The sequence below is a fragment of the Aquarana catesbeiana genome, linkage group LG02, assembly GCF_042186555.1.
Source record: "Aquarana catesbeiana isolate 2022-GZ linkage group LG02, ASM4218655v1, whole genome shotgun sequence".
Taxonomy (NCBI): Eukaryota; Metazoa; Chordata; class Amphibia; order Anura; family Ranidae; genus Aquarana; species Aquarana catesbeiana.
The window spans coordinates 657,601,403-657,623,580 of NC_133325.1; the positions used below are offsets into that span (position 1 = coordinate 657,601,403).

Consider the following 22,178-nt stretch of genomic DNA (forward strand, 5'->3'; position numbering starts at 1 on the left):
AATGACACTCCTCTCCCTTCCTCCTCCTCAATGTCCTCCTATTTCTAAACACTATGGGGGTGGGATATAGTATGCTGATTGATTACATTCACAAAGGTACTCACAAAATACTTAGTTTTAATATAAATCAATAATAAATATATCACATGTAATTGCTAATACCTGTAGAGCGGGGGTCAGCAACCTGTAGATTGCGATCTACCAGTAGATCGCGGACAGGTGACTGGTAGATTGCAGTCTGGGCTTGCTGAACTACCATTCTAGAGCATCAAACAGAATGCAATGCAGAGGGACTACTTGAAAAGTTGAAGCTGTAGCAGGGAGCAAGAGCTGCATAAGCTGATGCCTCCTCTGTAATGATTATAACAATTGTGCAGCGCCAGTGAGAAAATTTCTGCAAGGCTACAGAATTTAAAGAATATATTAATAACTGTTAGTGCTCATATTAAATAAATCTATGAACAGAAATAATGATCACATCTATAGTAATAATGTCCGTGAAAAGAGACCATATAGTGCAAAGACTGAACAGTTGTGATCATATATGATAAGACTGGATCAAATAGGAAAATTGTAGTCCCTTAAGACATAAATGGATGTGAAAGACAGCCACCACTGATTGCAGGAAGGCTTACTGGAACAAATGGACCCAAATGGGCATATGCCCAATGAGTCGCCAAGGCTTGTGGTGTAAACACCAGAGGATGGATCATCCACACGTATGGTTTATGCCAAGATGGGAGATGCCTCCATATATTGAAAAGGGTTCCCCCTGGGCTCTGCTTAGAAAAACCGGTGTCCACAAGTCTCGGTGAGATGTGTCTTTAACCATGTAACATGCAGTATAACCGAGAAGGAAACAAAAAACTCCACATAAACCCGTAGGTATACTAAGTTTAATAAAAAAAAGTGGGAATATTCACATTTGGGAAGAGTAAAACAAGCGCTTGTTTTTATGAATAAAAGCAATGCAATGACATCAGCAGAGCTTGCGCTGATGCGTTTCGTCTAAGGAGACATCATCTGGGATATGAGCTTGCTCTAGTCATTGAGTTTATAAAGAAAATATGACCCCAAAATTGTGAATGCCAACCTGTGCCTTGATCTTGGCTTCCAAAGTGTATGACTGTGGTCACTTCCTGTTTACCAAAAAGGCGCCTGTGTGTGCATGTCAAGCCTCACTATGAAACATGGGCTGGATCATGCCTGGTCAGCATAATGCTCAGAGGGATGTGGTGACGTGAGCAGATCAAGCTTCACCTTTGACAGCTGAACATCCGCATCAACGACACCATCCATCTCCATAACGAAAATCAAAGATGTGGTGACGCGAGAGGATCAAGTCTCACTTTCGACAGCGCGTTGAACATCCGCATCGACGATACCATCAATCTCCCTATTGACAGTCGTGCACAGACCGAACTTCACTGTAACCAAGCCACGCTTTTAACATAACATTAGCATCCATGACAACATTTATAGGAAATGTTGCATCTCAGAGGATGGTGACACCACCATCTGATGCAAAATCGAATGTACTTCATAAGGGCAAATATTTACCATAAAGAATATTTAGCATAAAAATAAGTTGGATACATGAATTTAAAACGTAAAAATGGGTGAATATTAGAATAGAAGCCAAGATTGATCACAAAGTTGTATAACCACATACAATAATGATTAAAAATTTGTAACTATGATATTCATATAAACATAATATGACAATGTAGAAAACATAAAATCGAAGGGATGTGTAAAAAATATATGAACAATATATACAAAAATGGGAAAATGCATCCTGGACATAATGAATATCTCATATTTGTTAATGAAAGCATTAATAACCCATTCTATATTTAACCCCAAAGGGGAATGAGACTGGAGTTCATATATCCAGAACGTTTCAAGGCCTTCTCTGTAGTGCTGGCATCTGTCCCATCCTGAATGCAGGAGTTTTGGTGCTCTTTCAGAAAGTGCACCACACCTGCAGGATATAATAGAAGTCTATCGCAAGGCGCAGCTAACCCAGCAGCGTTATAGGAGGCTCAGAACAATAAGAGTTGATTTACATTTTCAGTTTAGGGGTTGGTGTTTTTACCACCCCCGCCCCAACCACACTCCCTTTAGTTGTAGTGGCCAGGGGCATACACATGTTGCAGCCACAGCATAAGTTATACGCCCTGTCATGGTTGGTGGATATAGCAATTGCTATACCTTTTTGGGCTTATGTCCACACCGTTTTGCAGAGCCTTCTGAATACAGTCATACCCTTAAATCCTATACTGTAAATTATTTATTGGGTCTGCCTTTTTTGGGTATCTCCAAGCATGCAGGGAAGCTGATGGCTTTTGTTTTATTAGCAACAAAAAAAATTATGCCATCCTGTTGGCTATCCACCTCCACATACATTCCTAACTCTGATCCACTATAGTCAAAATACGTAGGATGGAGCACCTGACTGCTTTGGTTGAAGATTCAATGTCGGAATTTACAAAAATGTGGGATACTTTGGATAGTTCAGATTATTGCCCTGAACAGGCACCTTTAGAACCCTAGCTAGGTATCTCTTTTTATTATTATTATACAGGATTTATATAGCGCCAACAGTTTGCGCAGCGCTTTAAAACATAAGGGCAGACAGTACGGTTACAATACAATTCAATACAGAAGGAATCAGAGGGCCCTGCTCGTTTACAATCTTTTATGTCAACACAATCCGAATACTTGCTGTATGACCCTCTGATTTTTAAAATCCATGATGTTCCAAATAGGCAAAAATTTCCCTCTCTAGATGTGCAAAGCTGGTAGAGACATCCCCAAAAAGACCTGAAGCTGTAATTGCAGCGAAAGGTGGTTCTACAAAGTATTGACTCAGGGGGGCTGAATACAAATGTACCCCACACTTTTCACATATTTATTTGTAAAAAAAACTTGAAAACCATTTATCATTTTCCTTCCACTTCACAATTATGTGACACTTTGTTTTGATCTATCACATAAATTCCCAATAAAATATATTTACGTTTTTGGTTGTAACATGACAAAATGTGGAAAATTTCAAAGAGTACGAATACTTTTTCAAGGCACTGTATATAATTGATTACATTATATATTTTAGGATATATAAAGTCTTGCTGATGTATGATTTCAAATGCTTTTATAGGTTCCATATATGGCAATTAGCCTCCTTTGGCTTAGGGTATATAAAGCCATTATATGCTGTAACTACTTGTGGATATATCTTACCAAATTGCACTCTCCATTAGATCCTATGTGAGGCAAAACGAACGCCAGTGCTCTCAGATCAGTTTACATGTAATGACTTTAAAAGTGCTGCTTGAGCCAGGTGGAGTTTAGACCATCACAGTTGAGATAACTGGAGTCTTACTGCACCACTCCAAAAAGGGGCAGATGCTCTAAGGCTGGGTTCACATATGTGCGAATTGGATGCATTTTAAACCACATCCAATTCGCATGACATTTAAATGTGACCAGCTCTCAATGGAGCCGGTTGACATATGTCCCGGGCAGCCTTGGTGCGGTTTCAAAAAGAGTCCTGTGCATTTCTTGGATCCAGTTGAGGTGCAAATTCAGGCAAAATTTGCAGCTGAACCAGTGAACAGAAACGCACTGGACCCTGGACTGCAAACCGCAGCTGCACATACATGAACCCGGCCTGAAACACATAAGTGACAGCAGAGACATGGCAAAAAAGTCTTGCATTTTGCATACCCTCTTATTCCATATAAAAGCCCTGTATTCTTTGCCAAGGTTCCAGCGATGTGATTTATGTTCCTGATAATTCTCCTTTCTGGACACCTCTGGATGAGGTCAAGTGACCCTGGTTGAGGATGATCCTGCAGTTTTCCAAACATTGTGCTAATTCTGTCTTCCCCTATCTTGGTTTGTAAGTGCAATGCATTTTATAATCTATAATTATAGACACTATCCAGTGTCCTCTGTTGTTTCTTTTAGTGTTACCCTACAAATTACCTATGGATTGTTACAGAGCTGTAAGGTGGTATTTAGTTGGTCTGTAGTGAGCTTGTTTTTTTCCCCCTATTTGTTGCTATTGCTGATGTGTCCATGACAGTCTGGGCTCACAGGAAGTGAGTTGAATTTTCCTAGGCGTTATTAAATCTGAAAAACTGGTGACATCTAGCGGTGGAAAGGACTGCATCGGATTGAAGGTAAGTATTGCAGAAAAAGCTGTTTATTTTTTCACATATTCTTTATTTCAGTCTGGAGAAGGGCACATAGGTACAATGAAACAATATCAGATATCACAAGAATCCAACCGCACAACATATAAAAGGCGCCAACATCACAAAGACAGGCTTTGCATTTACCAAAATATAGATACAAGCGTTCTGGATGCTATAGGCTAAAAGCAGAACTTTCTTCACAGTCAGAACGCTAGGAAAAATTTTATTCCCCATGCAGTGGGGCTGTGCCTGCAGTGCATGGGTTAACTGCCCATTTATGTCTAGGAGATATACTTACCTAATCTGCCGATCATCCCAGAGCAAGACTGGTCCCTGCTGCTCCTGTCCTGCCCTCTGAGTTGTCACAGGAAGACTGGGTGAGAGGGTCGCTGACCCACGCATTATAGCTACCAGTTACAATCAGATTGTATTGCCAGTAGAGATGAGCCGAACACCCCCCCGGTTCGGTTCGCACCAGAACCTGCGAACGGAGCGAAAATTTGCACGAACGTTAGAACCCCATTGACGTCTATGGGACTCAAACATTTGAAATCAAAAGTGCTCATTTTAAAGGCTAATTTGCATGGTATTGTACTAAAAAGGGTTTGGGGACCCGGGTCCTGCCCCAGGGGACATGTATCAATGCAAAAAATACTTTTAAAAATGTCCGTTTTTTCGGGAGCAGTGATTTTAATGATGCTTAAAGTAAAAAAAAAAAAAAAGTGAAATATTCCTTTAAATATTGTACCTGGGGGGTGTCTATAGTATGCCTGTAAAGTGGCGCGTGTTTCCTGTGCTTAGAACAGTCCCTGCACAAAATGTCATTTTTAAAGGAAAAAAAGTCATTTAAAACTGCTTGCGGCTTTAATGTAATGTCGGGTCCTGGCAATATGGATGAAAATCAGTGAGACAAACGGCATTGGTACCCCCCAGTCCATTACCAGGCCCTTTGGGTCTTGTATGGATGTTAAGGGGAACCCCGCACCCAAATTAAAAAAGGAAACAGCAGTATACAGACTCCAGCCAAAAAATCTATTTTAAGCTTTTTGGAAAACATAGGGAAGGGTTATCACCCCTGTGATATTTGTTTTGCTGTCTGTGCTCCTCTTCAGAAGATTTCACCTCACTTTTTGTCCCAATGACAAATGTTTTTTGAAAATTTGGGTTTTTTTGTGAAACAAGGATTGGTGATAAAGCATCAGTGGAAAGGAGAAATGTTTTTCCCATATTAACTCTTACAGGAGAGAATTTCCCTTCCTAGGGGTAGATTTCATCTCACTTCCTGTTGTCTCCTTCCGTTTGCAAGTAGGAGTCGTTTGTAAGTTGGATGTTTAAAAGTAGGGGCCTGCCCTATATACTCAGCAGAAATTTGGGCCTTAGGTGTTGTTGTGGCCACAACACTGTAATCCCTCACAGGGCCCTGTTGTGAAATATTAGATCAAGAATTGTAATTACATGCCCCTGTTGAACAAGGGGCAGAAAAATTGGGCCTTTGGTGGTGGTGGTGGTGCTGGTGCCACAACACTGTAAGTCCTCACTCGCTCTTGGTGGGTGCAGAAACGGGCCCTGCTGTGAAATATTAGCTCAAGAATTGTAATTACATGCCCCTGTTGAACAGGGGCTGAAAAATTGGGCCTTAGGCACTGGTGCTGGTGCCACAACACTGCAACCCCTCACAGATACTCTAGTTGGAACGCAGGAACGAGCCCTGCTGCAAAGTATTGCATCAAAAATTGTAATTACACGCCCCTGTTAAAAATTGGGACAACACTGCAACCCCTCACAGATACTCTAGTTAACGAAAAATCCTGGACAGCCTGCTTAATCTTGATTAAGCACTGACTTCAGTGTGAAACCTGTCAGTTTCCTGCTTTGTGATGCTGTGGCATGTATTTTTATGATCATATTTAAATAAAGATCGAAGATTTCTTTTGAGTGTGGCTGTCCAGGATTTTTCGTTTACTTCTTAATTACCAGCATTGCCTGCACCTGTTACTTCCAGCATGGAGAAAATGTTTGTTCCTCACAGACCTCTTTCAGAGCAGTGATATCTCTCTCTCTCTCTGCTACTTCTGGACTTTGCTCACACATTCTTCAACATTGGCCTTTATCAAAGACAAAAATATCTTTGCCTTTTATTGCTGCCAGCTGCCATTCCTTGTTTGCCATTCTGGTCACTGCCTGAAGGTTGCCAAACGATGTCATCTCCTTTGCTTCCTGCTAGGCAGAATCCTTTCTCTGCAGCTGCATCCAAGTTTGCTTGGACCATTTAAAGAGGCAACGTTTAAAGTCAACCACACCTACCATTTCACCCCCCTCCCCTTAAAGTGACTTTTGCCAAGTTGGAGGTTTCACACAAAATCAGATAGCTGCAGGCACCGAGATTGTGTGTAAAACTGGCAGGCAGACTCCTGCCTGTCAGGTGGATGCATCCAGGCGGAAGTGCTGCAGCCGGATTGCCTCCACACCCCCCCGGTAACAGCACCCCCCCCCCCCCCGCATGTCCCATCACATAGGGGACAAAAAGGGAAGAACATTTTTTATTTCTTTCCCTAAAAAAATAAATTTACACCCAATCACATAAAATCCCCCCCCCCAATAAATTTTGAGCCCCCCCCTACATATTCACACATACGGACATAAACACACACGTTGGTGCCTACACGTGAAAATGTCTTTTGCGATACACGTTACATATCACTTTGCACGCTGGAGTGAGAGCAATAATTCTAGCACAAGACCTCCTCTGTAACACTAAACTGATGACCTATGGAGGCGTCTGAAGCGTCGCCTATAGAAAATATAGGGTATTGAAATTTGTCACCTTTTCACGAGCACACACAAATTTAAGGTTTGACATGTTGGGTATCTGTTTACTCAGTGCAACTTTGTCTTTGATATTTAACCAAAATGTTCGTAGTTTATTCTGTTTGTTTGCCCTAAAATTCACTTTAGTGTATTTTATACAGAAATTTTGCATTTCCTAGACCTTTGCGGCGACATAAAAAATTGGAACTACCACAATTTCATTCTCTAGGGTGTCTGCTTTCAGAAAATATATAATGTTTTGGGGGTTTATGTAATCTTCAGGCTTAAAATGATTTGTTAAACATGTGTGCAAAAAAAATGCAAAAATGGTTATGGCAGTGAAAGGGTTAAAGAGGCCTTTACCAACCACCTTATATATTTAAGTGAACTGTGCCAACAGCTTAAAAAGGGAATCATTCTGTTTTTACACATATTACACATATTGTATTGTGCGCCAACTTAAGGGCCCCAACTAAGCCAGCAGAAGAACCAACCTTAAGACTGTTTAAACAGAGGGTCTATCTTTTTAAAAGTACTGGTGTGCCAGAGATGTAACAGATGTTCCCAGGCTTAAACCTAGACTCTCCTGACTGAGGGACTACAAGTGAGCTAACCAGTTAATTTCTTCATATCCATACATGTCTTGCTTGGGGGGAGTGATCTCCCAGTTAGAGGGCTATTGTTTATACCCTCAGTCCTGCAGGACAGATGGTCACACTTTAAAGAGTATTTGACCATACTGTATTGTTCTTGTGTTGATTCACTGTGCCTATTTTTTTTAATACTTTTTATTGAGTTTTCTTGTGAAAAAAAGGGTTACATAATAAAGCCTCTGGGCATACCCCGGCTTAAACAACATACATTGTAACAGTCCTATAAGTTCTAATATATTCTATTGAAACAACTACAACCTTAAACTACTCATGTCATCAAATTGGGGAGATACAGGGAAGGACTTATACTTCAGGTGACCACTTCAGGGAGAGATGCTGAGGTTGAAGATAACTTATCTAGGTGTACCTTCAGATAACAGCAAAATTAGGTCTTCACCGCTACAATACATTTAGTTAAAGTAAACAAACAAAGGGATCCAGATCCTATTGTGTTGCGTTTGTGATGTCTGATTCTTCTGTGCCTATTGTTTAACCTTTTGAACTGCTATAATGCTTTACTTTTTTATTGCTTCCAATACAAGCTGGTTATTCCCTTTTATCACAGTTGGTGTGTTTATTTCTTGTTTAGCTGCCAGGAGGTTCTCCAGTCAAGGTATTATTTCAGTCAACAAGAGTGGGGCTCCATTTAGGGCCAAGGGAAGAGCAGAGGACCCAATTCTATCAGCGGCTCCTTCGGAAGCAGGCAGTCAAATGTCACGAGCTAGTTCTGTATAAAGATGAAAAAGTGTTAATACAAAATGTGTACCACTTGCTTCTTCTATTGTTAAATCTATGAATCCACACAAAAAAAACTATCCCAAACTGAGAAGGCATCCTACCAGAGTCTATCACTAGGAGGGAAGGCAAAAATAATATTCACCTAGGTCAAGAATGGTTTAAAGTTAGGATGAAGAGCCAGAGATGTGGCAGACCAACAATCTCTGCATTGGAAGCAATGGTAAACTGTAGAAGTAGACAAAAAGGAAGGGCGTAAGACATGGGTAAGGAACAGCAAGACACAGGACACAAGTGGGGGTGAAGGTCAGGGTGAGGAGTGGAAATGAAAAGAAAGAAAAAAAGAGCGCACCAGCCTAGTGCATTATCCTTGACAGATTTATTGATTAAAAACAAGATAAAATCTACTCACAAAGGTCGAAGAGAAAATCGCATTGTATATGACACAGAGGCGAATAATCCAGTGGTAGCAGTTTTCCAGGTCCCAGGAAGGAGGCGTACGGACTACTGCTGGCTAACGCGTTTCGAAGGTTACCCTTCTTCATCAGAGCCTGGAAAAATGAGAAGTGGAAAAATGGGGGTTGGAGTGGGACCAGAGGGGAGGCATCCATGGATCCAAACCAATATATAGCTGAGTGTCAAAAGCCTGGTTTTCCAGTAGCAAGGAAAGTGGGTGTATAAATTAACCTGTAGCAAGGGCATTACCATATTCCTGCAAAGAGGGAAATCTACCCAATAAAACCATGTCTTTCTTAATTTCTCACCTTTGGCGGTGTTGATCAAATGAATCAAGAGGGAGCTTTGTAGTGTCTCCTAAACATGTGGATCAAGTGCAGTAAAAAGGTTGCAGGGCTGTTTCCAAGACCGACATCTGTGTATTTCTTAACATGCCACTGTACCGCCTCCCAGAAACCTTGAAGAGACAGAAAATCCCAAAAGATATGTAAAAACTACCTTTCTCTTTCTCACAGTGCCAACAGATTGGAAAACACTTGTGCAGGATGGTGGGTACTCTATACCATCTGGATAAGATTTTAAATCTTAATTCCCGTATTTTATTCGCTATAGATGATTTGTGGGTGAGGTTGAGCAATTGTGAGAGACAGCCAGCGATCCCTCTCCCACTTGAGAAAATATGGAGCTACAAAGTGTGATTGTGGTTGATTAACCAATTTATATGAGTAAGGCACTAGTTATTTATTTTTACCTTTTACTGTGATTATTCTTTAAAATACACTTACTTGTAATTATAAACAGTGTACTAACGGTGATGCTGTAATATTGTTAGAATTACAAACTATTAAAATACACTGCATTGTTAAAATAAATATTTAAAAAATCAGATTCTCAGTATTTCTAGGTCACAAGGTTCCCCCTTCACGCACATACAGTACAGTTTGTATAGTGCTACTCCTTACACAGATGATCTTTCATAAAACCTGATTACTTTCAATTCAAACTAGAAAGTGGGAAACCAAAAGTCCTGCTTCATTGATTGCCAAGTAGCAAAGTCCAGATCAGTTGGAAATCAAGTTGCCAAGACACAACACCGCCTAGCCTGACAACCCAAATAATTTCAATGGTTGATTTACTCATCAGCGTTATGTTTGTTTCTCTTCAGACAAGATGCACAAACACAATTCATACTGGGAATTTTGCAGGTCCAAATTATATATGTGTATGTAGGCAGGTAATGGTTAATGCTGCCTCAGCCAGGAGGGAAACAGTTAACCTGTTTCCCTATTTTTTTTGCTGAGCGCTGCTTCTCTCTCCCTGTGCTGTAAATAAAAGGGGGAGGGCTCTGCCCAGACACACTCAGTCTGTATGGGAGGAAAGAGACAGCCAGCAAGATGTAGGAGAGTGGTTTTGTTCCCAATTCTAGCAAAGCTGTTACTTACCTGTGTCCAGGAGCCTTCTGCAGTGTAGGGGGGATTCCACAGAGAAAGAAAGAGTTGTTCTGCCTGATGCCATTACTGGAGTCTTGATGGCCGGTATTCTGTTGAAGCTGGAGCTAGACTCCAGAAATGGACGCAACCAATATTGGAGTTTTGCTTGAGGGTGTTACCCCTTACATTGTAAATGGTAGATACAGTATATCACTTCCAACTCAGCACACTTCCACTACTATAACATCCACTCATAGGCGTGCGCAGCCCATTGCATTAGGGTGTGCACCTCAAACCAAAGCTCAAACACACGTGCGTCTATATATATATATATATATATATATATATATATATATATACACACACACACACTCTTATAAATAAATGTTAACAAACATTTTAAAATGTATTAAAACATTTTTTTATTAAAAAAACGTTTATCAATGTAAACAAACACAATTTTTTTAACTTATTAATTAAATAATCTTTTAACATAAACAAAGCTTTTAAATAATTCTCTGAATCAAATAAGCAATTTTAAAAACTGCACGGTAAGTAGCAACAATAGATCAGTCCCAGCAACAATAGACACCCCCCAGCAACAATAGATCCCTCCCATTAACAATAGATCTCCCCAGCAACAATAGATCTCCCAGCATCCAGTATCAATATACTCTCCAGCAACATAAGCCCCCTCCCGCAACAGTAGTATTCTCCCATCAACAATTGACCCCCCAGAAACAATAGATCCCACCAGCAGTAATAGACTTCCCCAGCATCAATACATCACCCAGGGACAATAGAGACCCCAGCAGCCAATATCAATAGACACTCCAGCAAATCCCGCCACCCCTTGGCATATACATTCAGTGCTGAGGTGCCGAAACTGTGCTCTCCCATGTTCCTGCTGAAAAAAAGCCCTGGAAATATGTATTTGGACATCAAATTGGCATCAAAAAAGTGGTTTGCACACTACAGAGTATTATTATGGCTACCTTCTCTACATGTTTTAGAGAAGAAGACGTCGCACAGAAGGTGTTATAGACTTAAATTCTTCAATAATTTCATTATAATTAGCCGACCATGCTAATTCTTGCTCAGTGTTACCCGTATGGGTAAGCCGATACACCGACAGTGTACATGAGACCTGCATGGTATCAGTGATCTGCTGATTGCTGGTGCAATGCTTTCCAGGCATCTGCAACAAAAAATAATAAATGCACATTTTTTTTATTGATGGGCACACTGGCAGCAATTGATGGGTACTGTAGCTGTGTTTGATGGCACAGTGGTGGCAATTTATGGGTACAGTAGCTGCGTTTGATGGGCACAGTGGCTGCAATTGATGGGCACAGTAGCTGCATTTGATGGGCACAGTAGCTGCGTTTGATGGGCACAGTGGCTGCAATTAATTTTTTTTTTCAGTTTGTTTGCGCCCCCCCCCAAAAAAAAATTTGGAGCACCAGCCGTCACTGCTCCAATGTGGGCTGACGTACAGGCACGTTAACCCACATTGGCACATACCAAAGACATGTAGTAAAATACGTTTTTGCCTAAATTTTTGAAGAAAATTGATTTTATTGGATAGGTTTTATGGTAGTAGTAGTAGTAACAGTTTTTTGTTGTTTACCAAAAAATAAAAAACCTAGTGGGGATCAAATACGCCCAAAAGAAAGCTCTATTTGCATGAAAAAAATTATATAAAATTCATTTGGGTAAAGTATTGCATGGCTGCGCAATTGTCAGTAGTGCAGTTAGGCCCCATTCACACGAGGCGGACTCCGCCTCGGTCCGCTGGCTCAGCAGGAGATCTCTCCGTTGATCTCCGCTGAGTCGGCGGATGACAGGACCCTCTATGCTCACTGAGCAGCATGTCCGTTCTCATCAGATCTCACCCGATCCGATCCGCCAGCGACGGATCCAAACATAGAGGCATCCGTCTGCTTTTAGCGGATTGGACCGGGTCGGATGTCAGCGGACATGTCTCCGCTGACATCCATCGCTCCATAGGCTAACATGGAGCGCCCGTTCAGGTCCGCCGTCAAAACTGACAGGCGGACCTGAACGGCCCGATCGTGTGAAAGGGACCTTAAATAGCAAAAAATGGCCTGGTCCTGAAGGGGGAAAATCTTCCAAAGGTCGTGGTTAAGTTGATTTTTAAATGTCATTTTTTTAAATTGTTATTTTTTAAAATAACATTATCGAAGCATTATTTTAACACGTGAGAACAATTTTTAAAAAATGACATGTAAAAATCGACTTAATGTATGTATGTGCAAATATTTATATATATATATATATATATATATATATATATATATATATATATATATATATATATATATATATATATATATATATATAATATTTTTATGTACATCACAAATACAATTCAAATAAATATGAACCCTGCCTGGCTTGTCAGCAAAAAAGTAAGTGTATATATATATATATATATATATATGTAGCACTAACTCTCGGTGGAGCTGCTGGTTTAAAGCGGGCTTGTTACCTTCACTCTCGATACCTCTGTTTCACCGGCACCAGGTCTAGGGTTCCGTTGAGTTTACCTCTGGACGATGTAGACACCAAACACTTGAGTAAATTTTCCAATGCTTTAATGAACAAGTATTAAAGGAAGTAGCAGTAGCAGGAAAGAGGCAGAAGGAAAGTTGCAGGGAAGCTTAAATACCTTTCCTTAGTACTCTTTAGAACATTCTTTGGAATTGATCACTTGTAATTGAATGCACTCCCCTTGTGGGATTCAATCTTTGCTCGCCTGGATAGGCCTCTCTCACTTGCCTAGCAGCCAGTACGCAGCACGAACAAAAGTCTCTGCCACAGATTTGTTTGGAATAAAACCCATACGATCCTCTGCAACAGGATGTATTGGTTTGCGATGAATGTCAGACACAGTACTATGCAGTAAGATTACTTCAGGATACGTCCTCCAACCGAGTCACCAGGCCCCTCTCCAGACCAGCACTCTGCATGATCCTTCCATGATGGGTCCTCCCCTGGGATCTCCTCGGTTGTCCAGCTTCTTCACTCAGGATAGACAGCTCAGGACCATTCCTCTGCTACAGTGGTAGGCCCCAGACAGGCTTCTGGGCCCACCCACACGCCACAGCAGCGTGGGCCTCCGGAACGGAGGACCACGAGATGGTACTCTTAACGCATACCTGTCAGCCAGGAGGACCAGCAGGTGGCTGAAAAACGAAACCCCTAAACATGTCGTCTGTTCCATAAATACCCTCTCCCAGAATGCAACTCGGAGGACCACCTCCACCGAGTTGTCCGACAGAGGAGCACTCATACGCTTCAACACATTGCCTTTCCAACACCAGCCCATGGTGACAACGACACCCACCGGCACAGTGTGGAACTACACGCAACTCAGCCAAGCTGGAACAGAGGCAAATCTAACTTCACCTAACAAGTAACCCACAAAATTTACCTATCAGCGGTAGATTAAAAATCTACCAGCGCTACATATATATATATATATATATATATATATATATATATATATATATATATAAATATATATATGTATGTGTGTATATCTATATCTATCTATCTATCTATCTATCTATATATATATATATATATATATATATATATATATATATATATATATATATATATATATAAATTCACACTTACTTTTTTGCTGGCAGGGACAGGGTTCATGGTTCATATCGAGTTGCCTTTTTGTGTTTTTTTTTTTTGGTCCAATCCATCTTGTGTCTGCCCTTCCCTGCTCAGTGCTGTCTCACTGGCACTGCTTACCTGAGCTCACTGAGCCAGCCGCCTGCCGCTATCTGAGTCCAGGGTTAGGCTCCGCTGAGTCCGCTGCTTCTTCCGAGGGAAGGGAGAGAGAGGAGGCCAGAGGGGGGCGGAGTGCAGACGCATATCACTCCGACGCTGCCTGCGGGACCTGCGTTGCCGGAACTATACAGGACCCATCGGGAAATGCGGCCGGATCACTCCGCCGCGCCTGTGGTCCCGGGGACTCCCTAGTCCCTGCAGTGCAGGCTGTGCTGCAAAAAGATGCTTTTTCTTGCAGGACAAATCCAGGCCAGGCAGTGGTGACATGAGCAGTAGTAGTCACAACTACTGACACCAGTCACAACCAATGAGAGCACAATGATTAGGGTGTGCCTGGGCACACCCCGTGGGCACGCCTATGCATCCACTGCATTCAACACATTAAAGATCTTGTCTGTTGGGCAGCCCAGGATTGGTAAAAACAGGCAGTTAAGCTGTGTTTCTTTTTCCCTGTATGGGAATACAGTGACGTCTTGAAGCAGGTCAAATGTAGGTGAGTAGGTCAACTGAAGGTCAAATGCACCTGTCAATGAATTCTGAATGATGCCACATGCATCTCAAACTGATGGCATCAGCACAAGCTCAAAGCACAAAACCCAAGGCGTTTCACCCCACCTGTCATGGAGGTCAGGTTATAATGTCTTTGTGTACTGGCCTTATATACACATGGCTTTAAAATGGCAGCACACCCATGTTTTTCGCTTTACATGGGCTCACAATAGAATTTTATGCTAAAACACACAAAGATACAATTAAATTCTATGAAAATACCAAATTCTGTAATTGTGTGGTATATAGCAACTATCCTAGTACCTATTTGTCTTTCTCTATGCGTGAGCTTTAAACTGAATTTATCATAGCCGGTGCAGTTGGCCCTAATTGTTGCCATATGCTTTCTTTACTAAAAAAAGCTGTTTGCAATGACTAACTGACTATTTTTGTAGTTTTTGCCATTGAAGTTAAGGTTTATGTATAACCAATACTGTTTCTTAGAGTCCTTGTACACGGTACTGATGAATGAATGCTGGACTTTCCTGACAGAAATTTACTGCACAGAAAAAGCAAGTATGGTCCTTATAGTGCACTTGTGTACATGCTGTTCAGGAGGCCAGGGATGAGTTGCAGTCACATTAAGGGGGATGACAAATAGCAATTGGGAGTACTTAGGGATTCTCACCTATGCAGGGTGAGGGGTTCCAAGGTGATCTGGCAAAAAAGGATTGTTAAGTCCTGGCATGGGACCCACAACTTGGAGGCTCGGAGAGACTTTGCGTGGGAAAAAGCCTCTAACCCTAACTATGGGGACTTTGGTCCTGATGGGGTTAATCCACATGCTTGTGAGGTAGAGCTGTTTTGCTGTTTGCTGCTGAGCTCTGGTGACATTTTCGGTGGACTTCGAAGCAGGCGGGGACTTTGAAACTTTGTTAAGGGACAAGTTTTACGGGAGGTAAGCCAAATCGTTATTTTCTGTAACAGGTATATGAACTGGTTTGTTTATTATTTTTATGCTGACATTAAGCTATTTTGTTCACAAAAAAAGAGAGAGTCGCCTTGGAACTTTAAATGAGGTGGTCACAGTTAGCCACTGAGTAACAAGAGTAATAGCAGTATAAATGTTTATTAAAATTAATGTACATACATGGATAATATAGCAAATTAGCTCAGCCAATGGATTTGCACATAATGAAGAAAATAAAGTTGATACAAACGTTATACAATGCAGTATATACAAATGCACGCATCAGAAAACCCGACGCGCATTTCGCGAGATCATAGCTCGCTCATCAGGGGTGGATGAATTTGTATATGCGGATGATTTTTTGTATATGTATATAGGAATGGAGGTGTATCACTGGTGACTGCAGACCTTTTATTTTATTTTGCTTCTAAGTTATTTTGTTTACCTTTTGAAAATATGAGACTGTTTTGCTTTTACCAACACAGCTAGCTGGTGATCCGAACTCCCCCGATGCGTATATGTGTGTAAAAGTTTTATAATCTATGATTCAAAGGAGCTGTGATATATGCACTTATTCACATTCTTGCAAGTATTTACTGTATTTTTTTATATGGTGATATACTGTAAACTGTAAACAGTGTTAACAGTAGATCAGTATAAAGAAAAACAATTGTAAATACTTGCAAGAATGTGCATAAGTGCATATATTTACAGCTCTCCTGAATCGTAGATTATAAAACTTTTGCCCACATATACACATTGGGGGAGTCTGGATCACCAGCCAGCCATGTTGGTAAAAGCATATACCTGTGTATACAGGCTCATTGAAAGCAATAGAATGCAAGATGTGGCTTTTTGACACCTACACTATATTACCAAATATCTATCAGAAGACTCTCTTCTGTTCTATATTCATAGGCAGTTGACCAATAGGTTATTCTCTGGTTCCATTCAATGCTGTCATATGCGATGTCATGTAGTCATGGCCCCTTCCTGCTCCAACATGACTGCGCACCAGTGCACAAAGCAAGGTCCATAAAGACATGGATGTCCTGACCACAACCTGATAGAACACCTTTGGGATGAATTAGAGTGGAGACTACTGAGAGAGAGATGGGTACTGCCATTGTTGACTTTTCACTAAAAATTCTAGCTGCCTGACTGTCTCTGGCTTCAATACTTTCTAAAACACTGAGCCAGAACAAGTGAAGGCAGGACGCCTGAGCATGACAAGTAAATAAACAGCATTCTCCTAAGGAGAGCCATACCTCCCAATTTTTTGAGATGGGAATGAGGGACACTTACTAGCAAAAGTATGTAGGCATAGGACACGCCCCCACCATGACCCCCTAAAGGAGAATTAACCCCCCAAAAAAGATTAGTTAAACCCACAAGTGTTTTTTTTTTCCACTACTATTCCTTTATATTGGCTTATCAAATTTACAAATGCAGAAATTTTGCATTTGGATCAAAGGCTTAGCGCTGGGAAACACTTTTTGAAAAAGTGCATTTCATATACAACTACATCGATCAGACCAACATGAGGGACAAATGAGGAGGAAAGAGGGACAGAGGGACATTGCTGCAAATCAGGGACAGTCCCTCAAAATCAGGGACAGTTGGGAGCTATATAAGTTTAGAAACTGTAGTCCAAAATGTGGTTTTATTACATGATTAGCAGTATTTTGCCAAATATCTCAACCCTTCCAATGTGAAAAAGTGTGCTGTCTTCTGCAACTAGGAATATTTGTGTTATTGGGTCCCAGCTTTGATCATGGGTCTGGAGTTTTCAAATCCTGCATGTATAAGATACAGCTTAGGGGATTTCTGTGTTCTGTGTTCGGGGTGACCCATGTCACTTCCTCCGCATTTTGACTTATAGCAATACTTGTTGTGGAAATTTGTAATAATGTATGTTGTCAGATGTCCCCCAGTTTCAGTTTTGCTGTAATGCTCTCATGTGAGCATATTCGCACATATAGACGTTGGTGGAAGACCATTGGCTGTGGAAACCTTCTGTGGACACGGCAGATCTGTTTGCTCTTTTGAGGATGTTTGTTTATGCCTCACCAAGGGACTGGCCACTCCATGATGACTGCATCTAAACTTCTAAGTAAGCAGATCTGCGTACATGGGAACCATAGCATGACCATACAAAATCATGGCCCACTGAGCCATGATGGAGTACGGCTCGCGTCATTGGTAGCAGTGGGAATGTGCACACGATCGTGTTCAGAGCCATATAAGTAGTGTTCAAATTGTGAGACACTTTGTGTCTCACAAGACGCTTGCCACACGGCCCTGCACATGACCATCTGTACACGTCGCTACTGTATTTCTATTTGAATATATACATGTGTGTGATTGGTTCTTTTGAAAGAATACAAGTGTCTGATTGGCTGATTCTGAAGCCACCACCTTCCTTTGTTATTCATGTTTATAGTATAAGTAAAAGGAGCTGGCTATTCTCTCGAGGATTCTGCTAAGCTCAAGGTGATACCAGCATCTGTGTCTGTGTTACTTGGAGAAATACAACCCCTGGCAAAAATTATGGAATCACCAGTCCCTGAGGATGTTCCTTCAGTTGTTTATTGTTGTAGAAAAAAAGCAGATCACAGACATGGCCAAAAACTAAAGGCATTTCAAATGGCAACTTTCTGGCTTTAAGAAACACTAAAAGAAATCAAGAAAAATAATTGTGGTGGTCAGTAACAGTTAGATTTATAGAACAAGCACAGGGAATAAATTATGGAATCACTCAATTCTGAGGAAAAAATTATGGAATCACCCTGTAAATTTTCATTACAAACACTAACACCTGCATCAGATTAAATCTGCTTGTTAGTATGCAGGTAAAGAGGGTAAATCATCACGCAGTGTTGCACAAGATGTTGGTTGTTCACAGTCGGCTGTGTCTAAAACATGGACCAAATACAAACAACATGGGAAGGTGGTTAAAGGCAAGCATACTGGTAGACCAAGGAAGACATCAAAGCGTCAAGACAGAAAACTTAAAGCAATATGCCTTGAAAACAGAAAATGTACAACAAAACAAATGAGGAACAAATGGGAGGAAACTGGAGTCAACATCTGTGACCGAACTGTAAGAAACCGCCTAAAGGAAATGGGATTTACATACAGAAAAGCTAAAAGAAAGCCATCTCTAACACCTAAACACAAAAAAACAAGGTTACAATGGGCTAAGGAAAGGCAATCGTGGACTGTGGATGATTGGATGAAAGTCATATTCAGTGATGAATCTCGAATCTGCATTGGGCAAGGTGATGATGCTGGAACTTTTGTTTGGTGCCGTTCCAATGAGATTTATGCAGACGACTGTCTGAAGAAAACATGCAAATTTCCACAGTCAATTATGATATGGGGCTGCATGTCAAGTAAAGGCACTGGGGAGATGGCTGTCATTAAATCTTCAATAAATGCACAGGTTTACATTGAAATTTTGGACACTTTTCTTATCCCATCTATTGAAAGGATGTTTGGGGATGATGAAATCATTTATCAAGATGATAATGCATCTTGCCATAGAGCAAAAACTGTGAAAAAATTCCTTGAAGAAAGACACATAAGGTCAATGTCATGGCCTGCAAACAGTCCGGATCTCAATCCAATTGAAAATCTGTGGTGGAAGTTAAAGAAAATGGTCCATGACAAGGCTCCAACCTGCAAAGATGATTTGGCAACAGCAATCAGAGAAGGCTGGAGCCAGATTGATGAAGAGTACTGTTTATCACTCATTAAGTCAATGCCTCAGAGACTGCAAGCAGTTATAAAAGCCAGAGGTGGTGCAACAAAGTACTAGCGATGTGTTGGAGTGTTATTTTGTTTGTTTATTTTTTATGATTCCATAATTTTTTCTTCAGAGTTGAGTGATTCCATAATTTATTCCCTGTGCTTGTTCTATAAATCTAACTGTTACTGGCCACCACAATTATTTTTCTTGATTTCTTTTAGTGTTTCTTAACCCCCCTAGCGGTATTCCCGAGTCTGGCTCGGGGTGGATTTTCAATACCAAAAGCGGTATCCCCGAGCCAGACTCGGGATCGCATCGCAGGATCCAGGAAGAGTTTACTTACCTTGTCCCCAGGATCCTGCGATGTCTCACCGCTGTGATCGGCGAGCCGCTGTGTCTCACTCGATTCACAGTGCCGAGCTCCGTTCCCTGAGAGCGTTGCGACGCACGGGGACGGAGTTCGGCGGCAAATTCAAAAAGTGAAACACACAGTATAGATACAGTATACTGTAATCTTACAGATTACATTACTGTATCAAATAATTACACATCCCCTTTGTCCCTAGTGGCCTGTCCATGCCCTGCATGCAGTTTTATATCATAAATACTGTTCTTTCTGCCTGGAAACTGGAGATTGTCCATAGCAACCAAAACCGTCCCTTTACATCAAAAGTGGCTTTAGACCAGCTAGAAAACAGCGACAATAAATTAGAATCATTCGCAGAATTGAGTGATAGTGATTTGTGGGAAAATCCATCACCAAACACTAAAAGTAACGAAAGTGACAATTCTGCAACTGAGCAAATTTCAGTGTTTTTGATTTGATTACATTATTGAATAATTTTTATTATTCTTATATTATTATTTGTTATAATTATTTATAGTTATTTATTATATTATAATTTTTTATTTCGTTTTTCAAAATTTATCATACCCGGGATGTCTACTAGACTATGGTTTAGACAGATTTAAGTGAATTATTCCTAAGAATTACAGGCCTACAATATAAAACGCCAAATTTCTGTGCAAAATAATGGTACCGCTTTCAGCACCTAAAATCTGAAATAATCATACCGCCAGGGAGGTTAACCACTTGACGACCGCCTCACGCCGATTTACGTCGGCAAGGTGGCACGGACAGGTAAAATCACGTACATATACGTGATTTGCCTTCCGCAGGTGGGGGGTCCGATCGGACCCCCCCCCGGTGCCCGAGGCGGTCGTCTTTTGTCCCACGGCGATCGGAGATGAGGGGGCGGTCATCCGTTCGTGGCCCCCCCCTCGCGATCGCCGCCGGCCAATGAGAACATTCCTTTGCTGCTGTATGCTAAACAGCAGCAAAGGAAATGATGTCATCTCTCCTCGGCTCGGTAATTTCCGTTCCGGCCCGAGGAGAGAAGACAGGTATGTGAGTGCACAACACACACACACACAGTAGAACATGCCAGGCACACAAAACACCCCGATCCCCCCCCCGATCGCCCCCCCCCCCCGTCACAAACTGACACCAGCAGTTTTTTTTTTTTGTTTTTTTTTCTGATTACTGCATTGGTGTCAGTTTGTGACAGTTACAGTGTTGGGACAGTTAGTATTACCCCCCTGTAGGTCTAGGATACCCCCCTAACCCCCCTAATAAAGTTTTAACCCCTTGATCACCCCCTGTCACCAGTGTCACTAAGCGATCATTTTTCTGATCGCTGTATTAGTGTCGCTGGTGACGCTAGTTAGTGAGGTAAATATTTAGGTTCGCCGTCAGCGTTTTATAGCGACAGGGACCCCCATATACTACCGAATAAATGTTTTAACCCCTTGATGGCCCCCTAGTTAACCCTTTCACCACTGATCACCGTATAACTGTTACGGGTGACGCTGGTTAGTTCGTTTATTTTTTATAGTGTCAGGGCACCCGCGGTTTATTACCGAATAAAGGTTTAGCCCCCTGATCGCCCGGCGGTGATATGCGTCGCCCCAGGCAGCGTCAGATTAGCGCCAGTACCGCTAACACCCACGCACGCAGCATACGCCTCCCTTAGTGGTATAGTATCTGATCGGATCAATATCTGATCCGATCAGATCTATACTAGCGTCCCCAGCAGTTTAGGGTTCCCAAAAACACAGTGTTAGCGGGATCAGCCCAGATACCTGCTAGCACCTGTGTTTTGCCCCTCCGCCCGGCCCAGCCCAAGTGCAGTATCGATCGATCACTGTCACTTACAAAACACTAAACGCATAACTGCAGCGTTTGCAGAGTCAGGCCTGATCCCTGCGATCGCTAACAGTTTTTTTGGTAGCATTTTGGTGAACTGGCAAGCACCAGCCCCAGGCAGCGTCAGGTTAGCGCCAGTAGCGCTAACACCCACGCACGCACCGTACACCTCCCTTAGTGGTATAGTATCTGATCGGATCAATATCTGATCCGATCAGATCTATACTAGCGTCCCCAGCAGTTTAGGGTTCCCAAAAACGCAGTGTTAGCGGGATCAGCCCAGATACCTGCTAGCACCTGCGTTTTGCCCCTCCGCCCGGCCCAGCCCAGCCCACCCAAGTGCAGTATCGATCGATCACTGACACTTACAAAACATTAAACGCATAACTGCAGCGTTCGCAGAGTCAGGCCTGATCCCTGCGATCGCTAACAGTTTTTTTGGTAGCATTTTGGTGAACTGGCAAGCACCAGCCCCAGGCAGCGTCAGGTTAGCGCCAGTAGCGCTAACACCCACGCACGCACCGTACAGCTCCCTTAGTGGTATAGTATCTGATCGGATCAATATCTGATCCGATCAGATCTATACTAGCGTCCCCAGCAGTTTAGGGTTCCCAAAAACACAGTGTTAGCAGGATAAGCCCAGA

General features: G+C 41.8%; 1 long non-coding RNA gene across 1 annotated transcript in view; it reads right to left on the bottom strand.

Annotated features, from left to right (window-relative positions):
• Positions 1 to 7,082: 7,082 nt before the first annotated feature.
• Positions 7,083 to 22,178, bottom strand: part of LOC141128925 (uncharacterized) — a 52,855-nt gene continuing 37,759 nt past the window's right edge. The window contains exons 2-4 of the long non-coding RNA XR_012241750.1: positions 9,166 to 9,314; positions 8,814 to 8,952; positions 7,083 to 8,393 (exon numbers count right to left, since the gene is read on the bottom strand). This is a non-coding gene — a long non-coding RNA (uncharacterized lncRNA). The remainder of the gene's footprint in view (positions 8,394 to 8,813; positions 8,953 to 9,165; positions 9,315 to 22,178) is intronic.